Source organism: Apium graveolens, chromosome 5, assembly GCF_009905375.1.
Source record: "Apium graveolens cultivar Ventura chromosome 5, ASM990537v1, whole genome shotgun sequence".
Taxonomy (NCBI): domain Eukaryota; kingdom Viridiplantae; phylum Streptophyta; class Magnoliopsida; order Apiales; family Apiaceae; genus Apium; species Apium graveolens.
The window spans coordinates 229,252,052-229,269,272 of record NC_133651.1 but is presented as its reverse complement, the minus strand read 5'-3'; positions in this window follow the sequence as shown (position 1 = coordinate 229,269,272).

Here is a 17,221-nt window from a genome sequence, read left to right as displayed (position 1 = left end):
TATTACACTGTAGAATCAAATTTAAAATCAAGTAATTTTATCAAATTTTAATTATAATATTTTTATTATATTTATTATTCTAGATTAGCATCAAATTTTATATTTTTAAAATAAAATTTTACAATTTATGATGAGATTCTATAATAAAAGCAATGTTGTTCTTCATATAAGATAGTTTTCAATGGAGTAAATGCCTACTAAACCAACCACCTAAGGGTATCTCCGGTCATAACAAGCCATTAGCTAAAAATCTAGTTGGCATATTAAAAATAAAATTTATAGAGAATATCTAAAAAATTCATCACTCCAATAAGCAAAAGTTTTGTCGAACCCCAAATAAAATTCCATGTCATCGGTTATCATATAAAAATATATATTCTCTTTATAATAACTTCAAATATTAATAACATGCTATTTTTAAAATATAGCTAATCATAACTTCACCGAGGAAACTGCATTATAGGTTCAACAAATTTTACATATCAATTAGTTTAAGTTAATTTAGTCAATTATTTTTCGTAACACCATCGGAGATGTTCTAACACGTGCGAGGCACAAACATACTCTAAAATATTACATATTTTTTTTATTAATTTTGATTTTTGTTTGATATTATTTGAAATTCAAGTTAATAATAGATATTGCGACATTACAAACTTATTTTTGTGTTATGTTCATAAAAAAATTCCATCGTGGCTATATTATTGTCGACTTACCGGAAAAGATTTAATATTTCATAACATGGTATTTGTGTGTATGTACCCTGTTGATATGAATTTCGTTTAAAATATGTGCGTGATGTAAATGCGATTATATCATTGTCAAATTGCCACTAAATATTTGATACTACATGGTATATTTGTATTGTATTGGTAGGAATTTACTGTAAAACAAGATGTGACAATTGTATTGTGTATTTTTTAAGCAATAAGTTGATACCTCATAATTATTATGAATAATGATGTGTTTATTTTATATATCACAAGTGCACGGTGTCTGTTGTTAGTAAAAACTAGCAAGTACGGGTCGAATCCACAAGGAGATAGGCTCTATCAGTTTCGACTCAATAACTATAGATTGTTTCAATAGCAAAACGATTGTGTGAATAATATCTTACTAACTAATAACTAAAACTAAATTAACACTAAACTATTAGATTCTAAACAAGGATTAAAAAACCTAGGGCAGTCAGGTCCATCATGCTCACACAATAACTGGCTTATAAGCTAAAGTCACTAAAGTGGTCATTTAACTAGAGTATGTTAATCTCTCTCAAGTATCAACACTCTCGAAACACGTTTATACATCAATGACTTTTAGTAATTCAATTAATCAGGCAATTAAAGCAAGTGTTGTCTCGTAAAGGTTTAGTGAATTTACCTACAAAATTCATTTTTTTCTGCCAAGTCTCAAGTATGCAAAATATCATAGTACTCCACACATGTAAACTGCAATTACACAATTTCTGAAAGTCTTTCCGATTCGCACATCATTTGTACACAACTATCCAACTCAAGTCAATAATCGCTCCAAGTCTGCCCCAAAACATCAACATGATCGAGGAAACTATTAGAAAATGGAACCAACTTGAGATACAGCTGAGATTCATGTGCATGAATATAAATTCATGGCCATGAATTTTTTCTGGGATACAAACAGAGATTCATGGGCATGAATATAAATTCATTGCCATGAATTCTTGCCGGGTTTTTTTTAACAATAACTAATAGTTGAAATTTTGTTCCTTTCTAAGAGGACTCAAACTTTCATGTTTGGATCCAAGATATTTTCTTAGTGGAATCCATAAATAAATGGAGTTGTAATGGCTAGCTTGAAATGGGTTTGTGGTTGATTAAGTTGTAAAAAACTTAAGTACCACATTGATATGGTAAAAGAGAGTTGGTGGCTTTATATTGTATAACATGCAAGTGTGGTGCACAACTACTAAGGCATGTGGGTATGCATGGGTGTTGTGTGGGCCTCGCGCGCGCACACACGCGCGTGCCGCCGCCGCCTCGCCTCGCCTCGCCTCGCCATGACATGACACGACTCCGGTGGAGTCGGGTTGAAGGGCGATTTGAGCGAATGTCTCGGCGTCTCACATATGCGAGGTGATCTAGGCGAGGGATTTTACAATTGTTTTAATTAAATAAATAGTGACTTAATATAATATTTTAATATAAATATTATTTGTTAGAATTTGTTAGTGGGCCTAGAATTTATGGGCCTGGGCTTGGTAAATTGGGTCTGTCTAACTGTTACATTCTAAAAAAAATTCATATTGAAATATGGTTTAAGTAAAATATTTATGTTAATTAAAACTGATCAGTTACGTTTTTTTGGGATTAAAAAGAAGAAAAATGTTTTTGATGAAAAGATATATAGATCTGAAAAACCCTAGCAGCCTCCCCATCTCCCTTCTCTTTCTCTCTCCCTGAAAAATATACATACATACATAGGTTTTTCGGGCGACTGAGGTCCGATCACCGTTGAGCATCGCGCTGCTGTGAGCCCGGTGTTCTGTTGTTGTTTTATCCTGGGAGTGCTATTGCGGACTCTGAACACAGTAAGTTGGGGCAATAAACTCTTCAAGAACAGCCTCTTCCTCTTGAGGGATTGGTGACTCAGCTGTGAAAGCTTCATTACGATAAGCTTTCTTTCTTGTCTTGTATTATTTAGCAGTTTCTGATTATTTTATGTTTTCAACCTTCGTGGCTTGTTTTCTTTATTGGTGATTTTCCTTGTTCTTGTTATTTGTAATATAACTTCCTCGTTGTGTTTATTTAGTCATCGTACTATTGTTCCTTTTCACAACAATCTTGAAGAGTTTATTTGTTATATTGTTATTTAACGAGATGGTTAACGAAACTGATACTCTTGTTGGTGAGACTCCTGTTGTTGTTGGTTCTGGTTATGGAGTTACTGCGTCCACCATAGATTAGACCACGTACAGATTTCCACAACCTATTGATTTATCGGGCATGCCTGATAAATTCAGTGGGGGGGCTTCTTTTTCTCGCTGGCAGAAAAAGGTGAAACTCTAGTTAACTGTTAAGGGTCTATGGCCGGTGGTATAGTATGATCATCCTGTTGTGGATAAAGAAAAGCCTGAAACTCTGACTGTTTATGCGCTATGGGTGGAGAAGGATGGGGTGGCTAGGGCTGCCATTCTGGCTGCTTTAGCTAACACTCTATTTGATGTTTATTCATCCGATGCTTATAGTGCTAAGCAGTTGTGGGAGAAGCTGGACCAAACCTATAATACTGATTCTCAAGGTCTTGAGAAGTATTTTTTGGCGAGATTTCTTAATTACAAGCTGGTGGATACCAAATCCATGACTGAGCAAGTACATGAGTTTGAGATGTTGGTACATGCTTTGGGTGAGTCTGGAATGGAATTACCTGAGAAGTTTAAGGTGATGGCTGTGATTAAAAAACTCCCTAAGTCTTGGGATGAGTTTGCTCTCTCCCTGAAAAGACAGAAAGGAGAGATCACATGGACAACCCTTATGCTGGACATCTATGTGCAGGAACAGCACAAGTCCAAATAAGGACATATGATGCATGTTGAACATAGGAGTAGTTCGAAGGTGAACGTAGTGACTGTTGGGCAGAAAAGGAAATATGTCAGTAAGAAGGATAACACTAAACCGAAAAATGACAAGAACAAGGCTAACAAACCAAAGGAAAACAAACCTTGTTGGTCTTGTGGACATGCTGGTCATTGGAGTAAAAAATGTCTTGTGAAGAAAGCAAAGAAAGCTGGAGTGGTAGCTCAAGCAAACACTGTGCTTGGACTTGCAACCACTAGTGGGCTTGTGGCTAACATGGTTGTTGGTGAGGTTGTTGCCTCTGACGCCAACGACGAGTATGTTAACTACAACCCTGAGCTACTTTCTACTTATCTGTCTAATGAATGTTTGATTGATACTGGAGCTAATATGCATATTTGTGCTGATATTACTCTTTTTGTATCTTATCAACAGACTCATGGAGTGACAGTGACGATGGGGAATGCTAGTGCTGCTCAAGTGCTTGGAATAGGAAAAGTGGACCTGAAGTTTGCTTCTGGGCGGATTTTATCTTTCACTAGAGTGCATCATGTTCCCTCTATTCGTAGAAACATTACTAGTGGAAGCTGTTTAGTTAAGAATGGCTTTGAATTTTCTCTGAAATGTAATAAAGTAGTTATTACACATACTGGTATTTTTTATGGCAAGGGTTACTTGTCTGACGGTTTATTTTTAATAAATATGGAGCCTGTTTTGGGCAGTTTTATTAATGATAGTGTTGTACCTTCTGTTAATGTGTAGAATCATCTGATTTGTGGCACTTACGACTTGGTCATTTAAATTTTGGTACTCTAAAGAATATGATGAATTTAGAGTTGATTCCAAATCATGCCATTGATAAGAAAACTAAATGTCAAGTATGTGTGACTGCTAAATTAACAAGGAAACCATTTCATAATATTGTTAGGGATTCTGACTTGTTAGATTTAGTACACACAGACATATGTGAATTTGGTGGTGTGTTGACTAAGGATCATTGTAGATATTTCATTACCTTAATAGATGATTGTAGTAGATATTGTTATGTTTATTTGCTTAAACATAAAGATAAAGCATTAGATAAATTCATTATATTTAAAAATGAAGCTAAAACACAAACTGGTAAAGTACTTAAAAGGTTGAGGTCGGATAGAGGTGGTGAGTATACGAGTACCTCGTTTAATGAATTTTGCGCAAGCAATGGTATAGTTCATGAGGTGAGTCCTCCACACACACCTGAGTCTAATGGGGTGGCAGAGCGAAAGAACAGGACTTTTAAAGATATGATTAACAGTATGCTGATTAATTCGGGGTTGCCTAATTACATGTGGGGAGAGGCTCTGAATACGGCTTGCCATATTCTGAACAGAGTCCCTCTGAAAGATATGGATAAGAATCCTTATGAATTATGGAGAAAGTGTAAAACTAGTTTGAATTATTTTCGTGTGTGGGGGTGCCTTGCCAAGGTGCTTGTCCCTGAACACAAAAGAAAGAAACTAGGACCGAAAACTGTTGATTGTATCTTTCTGGGCTATCTTGAAACCACAATTGCTATGAGATTTTTGGTTTTAAAATCTGACATAGATGGTATTGTGGCGAATACGATAGTTGAGTTTCGTGATGCAACATTCTTTGAGGATGTGTTCCCTATGAAGACTGGTATACCACAAGGTAATTCTGATGATGATCCCACCCGTACATCGAGTTCCATTCTCGATCATGTGGAAATGATGTTGAATGTGGGGGTGAATCATGGTAGTAGCTCTACTCCTAACGAAGTAGAGGAACCTAGAAGGGGTAAGCGTGCAAGGGTAGTCAAGGACTTTGGAACTGATTATATCACTTACAATGTCGAGGATGAACCTTTAACTTTCCATCAGGCCATGGATTCTTCGGAGTCAAGGCACTGGAAAGGCGCTGTGAAGAGTGAGATGGACTCTATTGTTTCTAACGAAACATGGGAGTTAGTCGATCTCCTTCCTGGGTGTTCTACTATAGGATATAAGTGGATTTTCAAGAGGAAGTTAAACCCTGATGGTTCAAAAGATAAGTACTAGGCTAGGCTAGTTGCTAAGGGCTTTAGGCAAAGAGAAGGAATTGACTATTTTGATACATACTCTCCTGTTGCTAGAATGACAACAATCAGATTGCTTATTGTATTGGCTTCCGTACATGGTCTTATCATCCATCAGATGGATGTACAGACAACTTTTCTTCATGGTGACCTTGAAGAAGAGATTTATATGGATCAGTCTGAGGGATTTGTTGCTTCTGGTAATGAGAGGAAAGTATGTAAGTTAGTCAAATCCATTTATGGCCTAAAATAAGCTCCTATAGACAGGAATAAGAAGTTTGATGAAATTGTTTTAAGCTTTGAGTTTTTAGTTAATGAAAGTGACACGTGCGTCTACTATAAGGTTAGAGGAAATGAATGTGTGTTTGTGTGCTTATATATGGATGATATTTTATTGTTTGGAACCAATATTGAGATTATTAACGAGACAAAGAGTTTCTTGAAAAGGCATTTTGAGATGAAGGATATGGGTGAAGCTAGTGTGATTCTTGGGATCAAGTTGACTCGGTCAACTGATGGAATAACCTTGTCACAGTCTCATTATACAGAGAAATCTATACTTGAGAAGTATGGTTATTCAAATTGTAGAATTGCTAGTACTCCATTCGATCCTAAAGTTGGCCTTATCAAGAATAGTTCAGGTGTTCCTGTGTCTCAGTTAAGGTATTCTCAGATTATTGGGAGTTTGCAATATCTTGCTAATGTGACTAGACCGGATATTTCTTATTCTGTGTCTAAGTAAGCTAGATATACATGTTGTCCGAACAAGACTCATTGGGAGGCACTGGATAGAGTTCTTAGATATCTCAAGGGAACAATTTCTCTTGGCTTGCATTATAAGAGATTTCCAGGGGTACTCGAGGGGTACAGTGATGTAAGTTGGATAGCTAAGAAATCTGGTTCCAATGGAGTGACTGGATATGTGTTTACCCTTGCAGGTGGAGTAGTGTCCTGGAAGTCTTCTAGACAGACTTTGATTAATCGGTCTACTTTTGAGGCTGAGTTGTGTGCACTTGATGCCACGGGGACGGAGGCTGAATGGTTACATGGACTCATGAGTATGTTACCTGTAGTAAGCAAGCCTCTTTCTACCATTTCTGTTCATTGTGATAGCCGTACAACTATCGACAAAGTCAGAAGTGTTAAGTATAATGCTAAAACAAAGAGACACATCCAAGTTAGTCTTAAGTCTATAAGGGGTCTTGTGTCTGATAGGATTATTGCTATAGAGTTCATAGAACTCAGGATAATATAGTTGATCTTTTGACTAAGGGGCTTGAGCATGTTGTGGTCCTTAAGTCGAGGTTGGGATGGAACTGATAACCCATCATGGTTCATCTACAACGGGAACCCAATACACCTGAGAGGAGATCCCTCAAAGTGTATTCAATATGGTAATAACAAGTTATAAGGATGAACCGGTAGTACCTCCACTATATATATAGATTGATACTTACGTATCTGTGTCTATTCCCTGGAAACCTCAAAATGTACTGAAACTGCTAGTGTAGCAAGAGTTTTTTAGAACTCTGAATGGGGTCAAGTCGTAAGACGAGATGTTAGCAGTACATCTTTGGAGATGCCCAGCTAAGTGAATGTTATTATGAGGTCGCAATAAGAGGAAAGGGTTATTCCTCGAAGCATTCGACGAACAGAATAGAGACACGACCATAATGTCTCAAAGCTGTAGATCTGACCATAGCCTTTGACTTGTCATCATCTATGGTGTGTGGTTACAATACACGAATAAAGATTCAAGGTGAAATATTCCATCTATATCCGGTAGCCATCGCAGTAGAGGACTTAGGAGGGTTCAAACCTGGAAGGGTACCAACTCTGAAAAACAAGTCATGATAAAATTAGATATGTATTTCAGTATGGATTTATGGGGGATTGTTAGAAAATGGAACCAACTTGAGATACAGAAGAGATTCATGTGCATGAATATAAATTCATGGCCATGAATTTTTTCTGGGATACAACAGAGATTCATGGGCATGAATATAAATTCATGGCCATGAATTCTTGCTGGGTTTTTTTAACAATAACTAATAGTTGAAATTTTGTTCTTTTCTAAGAGGACTCAAACTTTCATGTTTGGATCTAAGACATTTTCTTAGTGGAATCCATAAATAAATGGAGTTGTAATGGCTAGCTTGAAATGGGTTTGTGGTTGATTAAGTTATAAAAAACTTAAGTACCACATTGATATGGTAAAAGAGAGTTGGTGGCTTTAGATTGTATAACATGCAAGTGTAGTGCACAACTAATAAGGCATGTGGGTATGCATAGGTGTTGTGTGGGCCTCGCGCACAAACACATGCGCGCCGCCGCCGCCTCGCCTCGCCTCGCCATGACATGACACGACTCGGGTGGAGTCGGGTCGGAGGGCGATTTGGGCGAATATCTCGGCGTCTCGCGTATGCGAGGCGATCTGGGCGAGGGATTTTACTATTTTTTTAATTAAATTAATTGTGACTTAATATAATATTTTAATATAAATATTATGTGTTAGACTTTGTTAGTGGGCCTAGAATTTATGGGCCTAGGCTTGGTAAATTAGGCATGTCTAACTGTTACATTCTAAAAAATATTCATATTGAAATATGGTTTAAGTAAAATATTTATGTTAATTAAAACTGATCAGTTACGTTTTTTTGGGATTAAAAAGAAGAAAAACTTTTTTGATGAAAAGATATATAGATCTGGAAAATCCTAGCAGCCGCCTCAACTCCCTTCTCTTTCTCTCTCTCTCGGAAAAATATACATACATACATAGATTTTCCAGGCGACTGAGGTCTGATCGCCGTTGAGCATCGCGCTGCTGTGAGCCCGGTGTTCTGTTGCTGTTTTATCCTGGGAGGGTTATTGCGGACTCTGAACACAGTAAGTGGGGGCAATAAACTCTTCAAGAACAGCCTCTTCCTCTTGAGGGATTGGTGACTCAGCTGTGAAAGCTTCATTACGATAAGCTTTCTTTCTTGTCTTATTATTTAGCAATTTCTGATTATTTTATGTTTTCAACCTTCATGGCTTATTTTCGTTATTGGTGATTTGCCTTGTTCTTGTTATTTGTAATATAACTGCCTCGTTGTGTTTATTTAGTCGTCGTACTATTGTTCCTTTTCACAACAGAAACTCCTTCTAATAATTCTTTTAGGTTTGAAAAATATATCCCTTTAATAAATCTTACAATTCATAATTCTAATGATTGGTGATTAGATTATGGAGCCAGTACTCATGTTTGTAATGAACGCTCGTGGTTTTCAAATTATTAGAAATCATGTGGAAAATATGTAATTTTAAGAAATGATTCGGTGGCTAAAGTCATGGGAAGAGGAAGAATAAACCTGGAATTCACATCTTAAAAAACTTAGTTCTGAATAATGTTCTTCATGTACCTACAATTAGGAGAACTCTTATTAGTGGTTCAAGTCTTCTTAGGTATGGATATCGAATTGTTATGGAATCAAATAAAGTTGTAACCTTCAAGAATAATGTATTTATTAGAAAAGGTTATGTAAGTGAATGATTAATAAAGTTGAATATTTCTCCCAATATTATCAATAAAGATATCTCTCCAACTGCCTTAAATACTGAAAATTCATCTATGTGGCATGAAAGTCTTGGACAAGTAAATTATGGTACGATACAAAGAATGATTAATAAAGGTTTACAACCCTAACCATAATATTAAAGAAAGATCTAAATGTGAAATATGTGCACAATGCAAATATGCTAAAAAGGCTTTCTCCAACATAACTAGAGATTCTTCTTTATTAGATTTAATAATAGTTACGTGTGTAAAAATGGGGACGGTAGAAAATATTTTGTAAGCTTTATATATGATTACTTCAAGTGTTGTTATGTGTACCTTCTTTAAACTAAAGACGAGGTTCTAGGTTGTTTTAAAACTTATAAAGTCGAGTTTGAGTAACAAACCGAAAAATATATTAAAATTATAAAATCTGATAGAGGTGGAGAATATATGGATATTAACTTTACTCAATTTTTTCAAGAACATGTAATAATTCATGAAGTCGCATCCCCTTATACTTCACAATCTAATGGAGTTGTCGAGATAACAAAATAGAACTTTACTAGATATGATAAATTTTATGCATGTAAGTTCGGGTGCTCCCGAAAATCTTTGGGGAGAGGCATTGATCGCTGCTTGTTATGTGCTAAATAGAATTCCTAATAAGACCGCTAATGTTACATCTTATGAATATTGGAAAAAATAGAAATCTAAAACTTGATTATTTTAAAGTTTGGTGTTGTTTAGCTAAAGGAGGTATTCCCGAACCAAAGAAAATAAAACTAGGATCTAATACTGTAGATGTTGTTTTTATTGGGTATACTCAAAGTACAACTAATAGGTTTCTTATAATTTATTCTGATAATCCCTAACATATTTAAATAGTAGCAAAATGATCATTCAAGTTGCAATAATGTGAATGCCTAAACTAACATATTTGACCAATTAATTAACAATCAAATGTGACGCAAAATACTGGACTTCAATTGGTAATTTAGGTTGACTTGAGAAAAAAATATAGATTAAGGTATAATTACTATAATTTGGGATTAACATATGTGTTAATATGTGTTTAAGATATGAACATAATATTTCAACACCCTAGTAGTCAAACAAAGGTGGATGTTAATGTTGTTCTAATACTTAAATTCTTCGTGGGAATACGAAAATTAGTTGGCGAATTAGAATCACTGGAGATTTGAAAGTTCCATGTGATTAAACTAGCAATTAAAACACTAAAGTAAAGATATTTGAGTATTTTATTGAAAAAATCAAGATTAAATGAGAGGCATATTTTTATTAATAGAAATTTAGTTGTGCTAGTTATAATATAGTGGTAAATATTTTATCTTTTGTATTGACTTGAATTAGAAGTAGAATGGTGTCTGGTAATTAACGGTTTAAAATTTAGTCTTCGTGGGATTGAATTATTTATATTACTTATTGCAACATGTGCATTTATATTTGAGTTTTAAAATCGCTAACAATAAATACCTCTCTGACCTGTTCAGCTATCATGAATTAATGATGCTTCCAACACCTCTCTTGTCAATAAGGGCTTATCCTGATTTCCTAAATCATTTATCGTGACCACATATATTTGTGTATGACCACCTGAACCTCTTCCATTTCAGCTACAACCTCATGTGATCAATTCTAGGTTCACTTAACCAGTGGAACCTTATCCAACACACCCCAATTCCTTAAGAGAACCTAAATTTATTCCAATCACCTATTTGTTGGACCTAAACCATACCTAAATTGCTCTTAATTCGTGCTCAATTTTTTTATAAGGTATTAAATCGAGTTAATGTTAGATTTTGGCCATCATATTCCTTTAACCAAATCCAACCATTTCACTGACATGAAATGAGGTGCATTTTTTAAAACTTAAATTAATAGTAAATTTATCATATTTGTTAGTTGGCAGTTTTTTTAAAAGAAAATCAAATGAAAATGTTACTATTTATCTTTTCTATATATAATAGGAGAACAAGGGGATAAATTCATGAGATTAAAAAGTCTCATTGAAAAGACTAAGTTACCTTTGTTTTTAATATTTATATAAAATATGTGGTTTGAGAGTATCGAACTTGAGATATTTCATTCACCTATACAACCTCATACCACTGCATCATATTGTCACATGTGCTTTTTATCATACACTATATATATAATAGGAGAACAAGGTGATAAATTCATGAGATTAAAAAGTCTCACTGAAAAGACTAAATTACCCTTATTTTTAATATTTATATAAAATATGTGGTTTGAGAGATCCGAACTTGAGATATTTCATTCACCTACACAACCTCATACCACTGTACCATATTATCACATGTGCTTTTTATCATACACAAATGAATATTTATTTAACTTTAAAGAGAGTTACTTGAATTCCACAAAAAAAGATAGTTACTTGAATATTTGTAGAGTTAATTTTAAAGAATTGAATTTCATATATAAAGTTAGGCATAGTACATAAATGGATTATTATTTTATTTATAAATTAGTTTTTAGTTTAAAAATATATCTCATATATTTTTAACATATTTTTTATTATAAAAATAATTAAAATGTACATATATAATTTTTAAAGAAAATATGAAAATAGAATCGATTATATGTAAATAATCTATATTTGTATTACTTATTTAGATAAGTTCGAATTATAATGAGTCAATTCATTTTAGTTTATTTCGAATTTGAAATCAGAACTTGGCCCATTATTCAAAAAAACTCAAAAAACATCGTCACATTCTACGTTTAGTAAATTTAAATTAAAAATTCGGCGAGAAAACCTTGCCAAGAATGTGAAATTTTTTAATATCTTATGTTAATATAAATTAATGTGTTTGAGATCTTCATAGGATCAAGTCAATTGATTATTTGTATTAAAATTACTAGTTTCACTGGTAGCGCATTATTGTTTTTGGTACTTGTTCTGATTTTAAAAATATTCAAAATTTGATATGAGATATCACGAGATTTGTTAGAACTACAATGATATATTAAATCGATTTATTTTTCATTTTTATTTAAAAAAACTAGCTTTTTAAAAATAATTCTTTCAGATAAGCAATATTCATTGATCAACATAATTTTGTACAAATATTTTGAATTATTCAAATAAAATTTATATCTATACTATATTAGGTAATGAATCACACACAGAGGGGGGGGTGAATGTGTTTTTCTGATTTTAGGCTTTTCTTGAAAGTTAATGGTTGAACAAAGTAAATTAAATCTTGTCTAGAAAAGTGTTCATGCAGAATTTAAACTTGCAGAAAATAAAGAACATAAATCTTTAAAACTCACTTAATTTTTATATTAAAAATTAAGACTGTTTTGCTACAAAATTTCTAAGCTCTTTGATGTTAAAGAGCTTAGCTTCTTCTTGAGAGCGATACAAGAGATTTGATCTAAATTGTTACATCTAACTAGAGGACCAGTGTTAACTTTATAACTCAGTTAACTGCTGGTTTACACAGTGGATAATAAACATGCTATTAGCTTTTCTAAACTGTCACTTGTTATTTCTATTTATAGAAAAACAAATCTTCCATTTCTGGCTAAGCATACCTTTAGCATCCTGTGTTTACTTTAATCTTCCTCTGTTAGTTAATCTTTGCAATTGATCTTGTACACTCTTCAAGATGCTTTTTGTAGACTTGTCAATCCAGTTGTTGATTGTTTATCTTGGATATTGAACTGATCTGCAATTCTATACTTTGAGACTGTACTTCGAGATCTCCAGTTTGAATTAATAGAACAGTTGATATCTCGATAAGTACATAGGCTTATCGAAATCTCTAGCACTCCATATTGAGTTTGACTTTTAGAGGTCTTCATCATGTCGAAATCTCTAGTCTTCACATCTTCACTATGACTTATCGATAACTCTAAGTTCTTTAGTGAAGGAATGACTTGTCGATATCTCCAATCTTCAGTTCTTTAAAATTGGCTTATCGATATCTTCTTGAGTTCTCGAGTAGATTTCTTGTCTTCTCCACTCCAGGTGGATATTGCTCATCCGTCGAGTATATATATAGCTCATCCATCGAGTAGATATATAGCTCATCCATCGAGTAGATATATAGCTCATCCGTCGAGTAGATATTGCTCATCCGTCGAGTAGATATTGCTCATCCATCGAGTAGATATTGCATATTCGTCGGTACAATCTAGAGTTCTCGAATGACTTCTCTATACCGTTAAATCTGTGACTTGTAGAGATCTTGACTTAGAATATTTTTCTCCAAACAGATTTATTCAACTCCAAGCTTCTTCAAAATTTTTCTGAGGCATGATCTTCTTGATCTTCTTCCAGATAGAATCCTTAGGCTTGATACTGTTTTAGGAAAAAGATTTCAGTCTACTCCTTTGCATTTTTACAGACTTTAAGTGTTACCAAAATATGGAAGAAACAAGCGTTTCCGCGACAAGTACAAAATACAAATTAAGATAACAATACAACTTACTTAGGGTTGACAAATTGTCTTAGTCTTGTTAAAGTACTTGCATGTCTTTTACAACAATCTCCCCCAATTTGTGAGAAGATTGCTTCACACAAATTCATGCCTATTAACAAGACTAACCCCAAGTTTAAAACTGATGGAAGATAAAATTAAAACATAAATCTTGATAGAATTACAGCTTGTGCAACATAAGATTCACCAGGTTTCATGATTACAAGAATCAGAAAAGACAGTTTTTACATCTGCTTCTTCTCTAAGTTTATCCTTTAAGTGATCAAGAATTTCAAGTTCTTCTATAATGAGTGTTCCACTTAGAGCTTCCACAAGTTTTTGCCTTGCTGCCTTAGGGTAACCGTGGTCTAGATACTCTAGGATGAATCTTGAGAATCCACCAACTTTGATGTTTAGAAATCTACCATCTTTAGAAATTCCCCTCATTCCTTTTGGTTTCAACTCTTCTGATCTTTTTATAAACATATCTATTTCTTCATCATGTCTCCTTCTTCTTTCTTCAGCATCAGCCTTATCTTTTTTCTTTGTTTCCTCCATTTCAATTAACCATTCAGCCATAGATGATCTCCATGTCCTTGTAACAGTGTCCTTGCCTTTTAACAAACTTAACCCTCTCTTAATTTCTGCATGAGTCAAAGAATCCATTAAGTTTTTGTCTAGAAGAGTGAATGTACCATCCTTAAAATAGACTCTAACTTCTCTCAGGGATATAACCCAGATTTTAACAATTTCCTCAGCTGAATGTTGGAAATGGTCTTCATCTGAGGTGCACCAATTTAGAGGTAGAAATTCAGACTCCTTAAAGCAATTATAGATGGCCCTTTCAGTGACTTCCACTTCCTTTACAGGCTTGACTTTCTTAGGCTTTCTCCCAACAGATTTGAGCTTGAGTTTTAGTGAAGGTTTGGCTAAAGGTAGGGTTGTCATTTTCTTGAGATTTGTGAGGCTTGAGGTGATTGGAATTTTTTAGGAAGGAGTTGGCAAATTTTCTGTAAAGAAATTTTGGCTTAGATGTTTGGGAAGGTTTGATGTTAGAGATAGTTGATGTTGTGGGTTGAGCTAAGGTTTGAGATGGTTGTATTTGGATTTTTAGGGTTATTTGAGTTCCTGAATCATCATGAGGTTTTCTGCTCTTCCTCTCCCCTCTTCCCATCTTCTCATCATCTTTCTTGTCATCCTCCTTCTTCTTCTCTCTACCCTTGCTACTAGATGGCTTACTAGACTGACTCGGATTTGAGCCAGAAGGATTCTGATCACTCTTCTTGTGCTCATCATCATCCAAGTCATCATTGTTAAACTGAGTTTTGGGCAAGTTGACTTCTGCATTATCCAGATATCTCCTTAGTAGCTTTATCATTTCCAAATCATCATGGTTCTTGTTTTTCTTATCTTTTAAGCTAGTTCCTAGGATCATGATAAGCTTCTCATTGCTCCTGACACATTGTTTAGGGATTTTGAAAAATCTGAATTGTTTGGTAGTTGGACAATTGTATGATATACCATTGCTTGGCTGTAGATAAGCTTCAGGAAAGGAAGCTACATGAGCATCTTTTAGTGTAGTTAGTAGCTTTGTATCTTCACGAGTTATAGATCTAACTTTGCTGATAAAGATATCTAACTCAGATGCCCTCCTTGAGACAAGGCAACTGAGAGATACATGCATACGTCTGTCTGTCCTTGAGTCATTTGCATTAACCACTATCCTATCTTCCAGAAAGTTGTCCTTGTTGATCTTGATCACTCATATCAAATTGATTGTCTTATCCAGGGCCTTTTTATACGTGAAGTGATTGTTGTTGATAGAAGCTTTTAAGGCATTGAGTAGTTCTTCAAACTCTCTGCTCAAACTAGGTCCTTCAGTAGACCTAATAAGTCTCTCCTTGTCAAGATCAACTTCTTTAGCTTTCTTACCAGCACCCTGAACTTGATGTTGAGATGACCTTGATTGTGCCAACTTGGCCTCTATCTCCCCCTTAGTCTTGTTGGCAGGTATGAGAAGGGGAGTAGGAATTTCAGGCCTTACTTGTTCAGGCAAAGAAGGTAGTGGTATGTTGAGTTTACCCATGATGGCTCCTAAAGCTATAGAATTCTGCATTTGAAGATGCTTATGGGAATCCACCAGAGTTTGGATATCTGTTTGTTGGCTTTTGACAAGAGATGTCAAAGCCTCAACTTGTGCAGCGAGAGATGAGTTGGAGTCTTCCAATGCTGTGACTTGACCCTGTCGAGACTGAATTTACAGATTAGTTGAAGTGGATCCAGGATGATAAGAGATGCTAGATGTGCCAAAGTGTTCTTTTATAGCCTCTTTGATCCCTTCCACTAGAAAAGCTGAGGGCTTAAATCTGCTCTGGTGAAGTTGATCCAACTGAACCTTGGTCTCATTTGAATGAGTAATTTGTTTATAGATCATTTTATGAAGATTGGTGAACGATTGTTTGAGGTTTTTGACTTCCTTCTCAATGGAGGCAAGATCCATCCCGGTCATTTGCTTAGAAAAATGTTTGTATTTAAAAGAGATCTGATCTTGAGATGGTACAATCTTGTCCATTTTCTCATTCACCAGTTTCCTGATTCTGTCTTCATTGCCGGTAAGTTTGATTTCAAGAGCCTTACCAAACAGATGAAATGCTTTGAGCTGAGCTTTGTATACATCTGTAATGGCATCATAGACAGCTTCTAGATTCAAGTCTCTTGCATTGCTGCTAAGAATAGTAACATATTCTTCTCGAAATATGGCCAGAACTTGATTCATCTCTAAGGCAAAGTCATTAGACATCCATACATCCACATTCCCATCTGGCTCAACATTATTGACAATTTTCTCTTTTTGCTCCTCAACCTCTTCATTGTAAGCAACCATGATAGCTTGATAGTCTTGGTTGCTCATGTCTAAAGTTAGAAGATGTTGTGAGATGTTGGCCAGTCCAGAGATCTGCTCTACTAGTAGATCATCTACAGAAGTTGGTTGAGAGGCAGATTCTTGTAGCCACTGAGAGAGTATGTGAGGTTGTTGAGGTTGAGAGGTGGATGGTTCATCAGAAACTCCTGTGACTGAGATCACAGTTTGACTCACAGATTGCTCTGTGGTTTTGACAGTGTGTTGTCCTCCACTTGGAGCAGGAACCTCCAATTGAATTGCAGGGGATTTGACTGGGTTACTGTCATGTACACCAGTCTCGAACCCTTGTGTGTCTTGCAACACACTGGCACTTGAATGTGCTATGCTTGCCTCTATGACAGGATCATGGGCAATTGTACTCATAGCTTCAACTGCAGAAGCAATTTCTACTAGGGTTGTGAGGGGAGTTATTCCTACATTAGGAACCTCCAATTGAATTGGAGAGGATTTAGATAGCTCTCCTCAGGAGTACTACCCTCAAACCTTTCAGTCTGTGAAGACTGTTTTGCATATGAAGGTGCATTAGTGATATCCATGGGGTCTTCAGTAAAGACTGATGAATCCCCCATGTTTGTGATAGTGTCATCAAGGTCTACCCCAACATTTAGCCTCTCACCATCTAAATGAGGTGTCTGGGTGGTGAGAAAAGCTTCTTGAGCTAGGTCA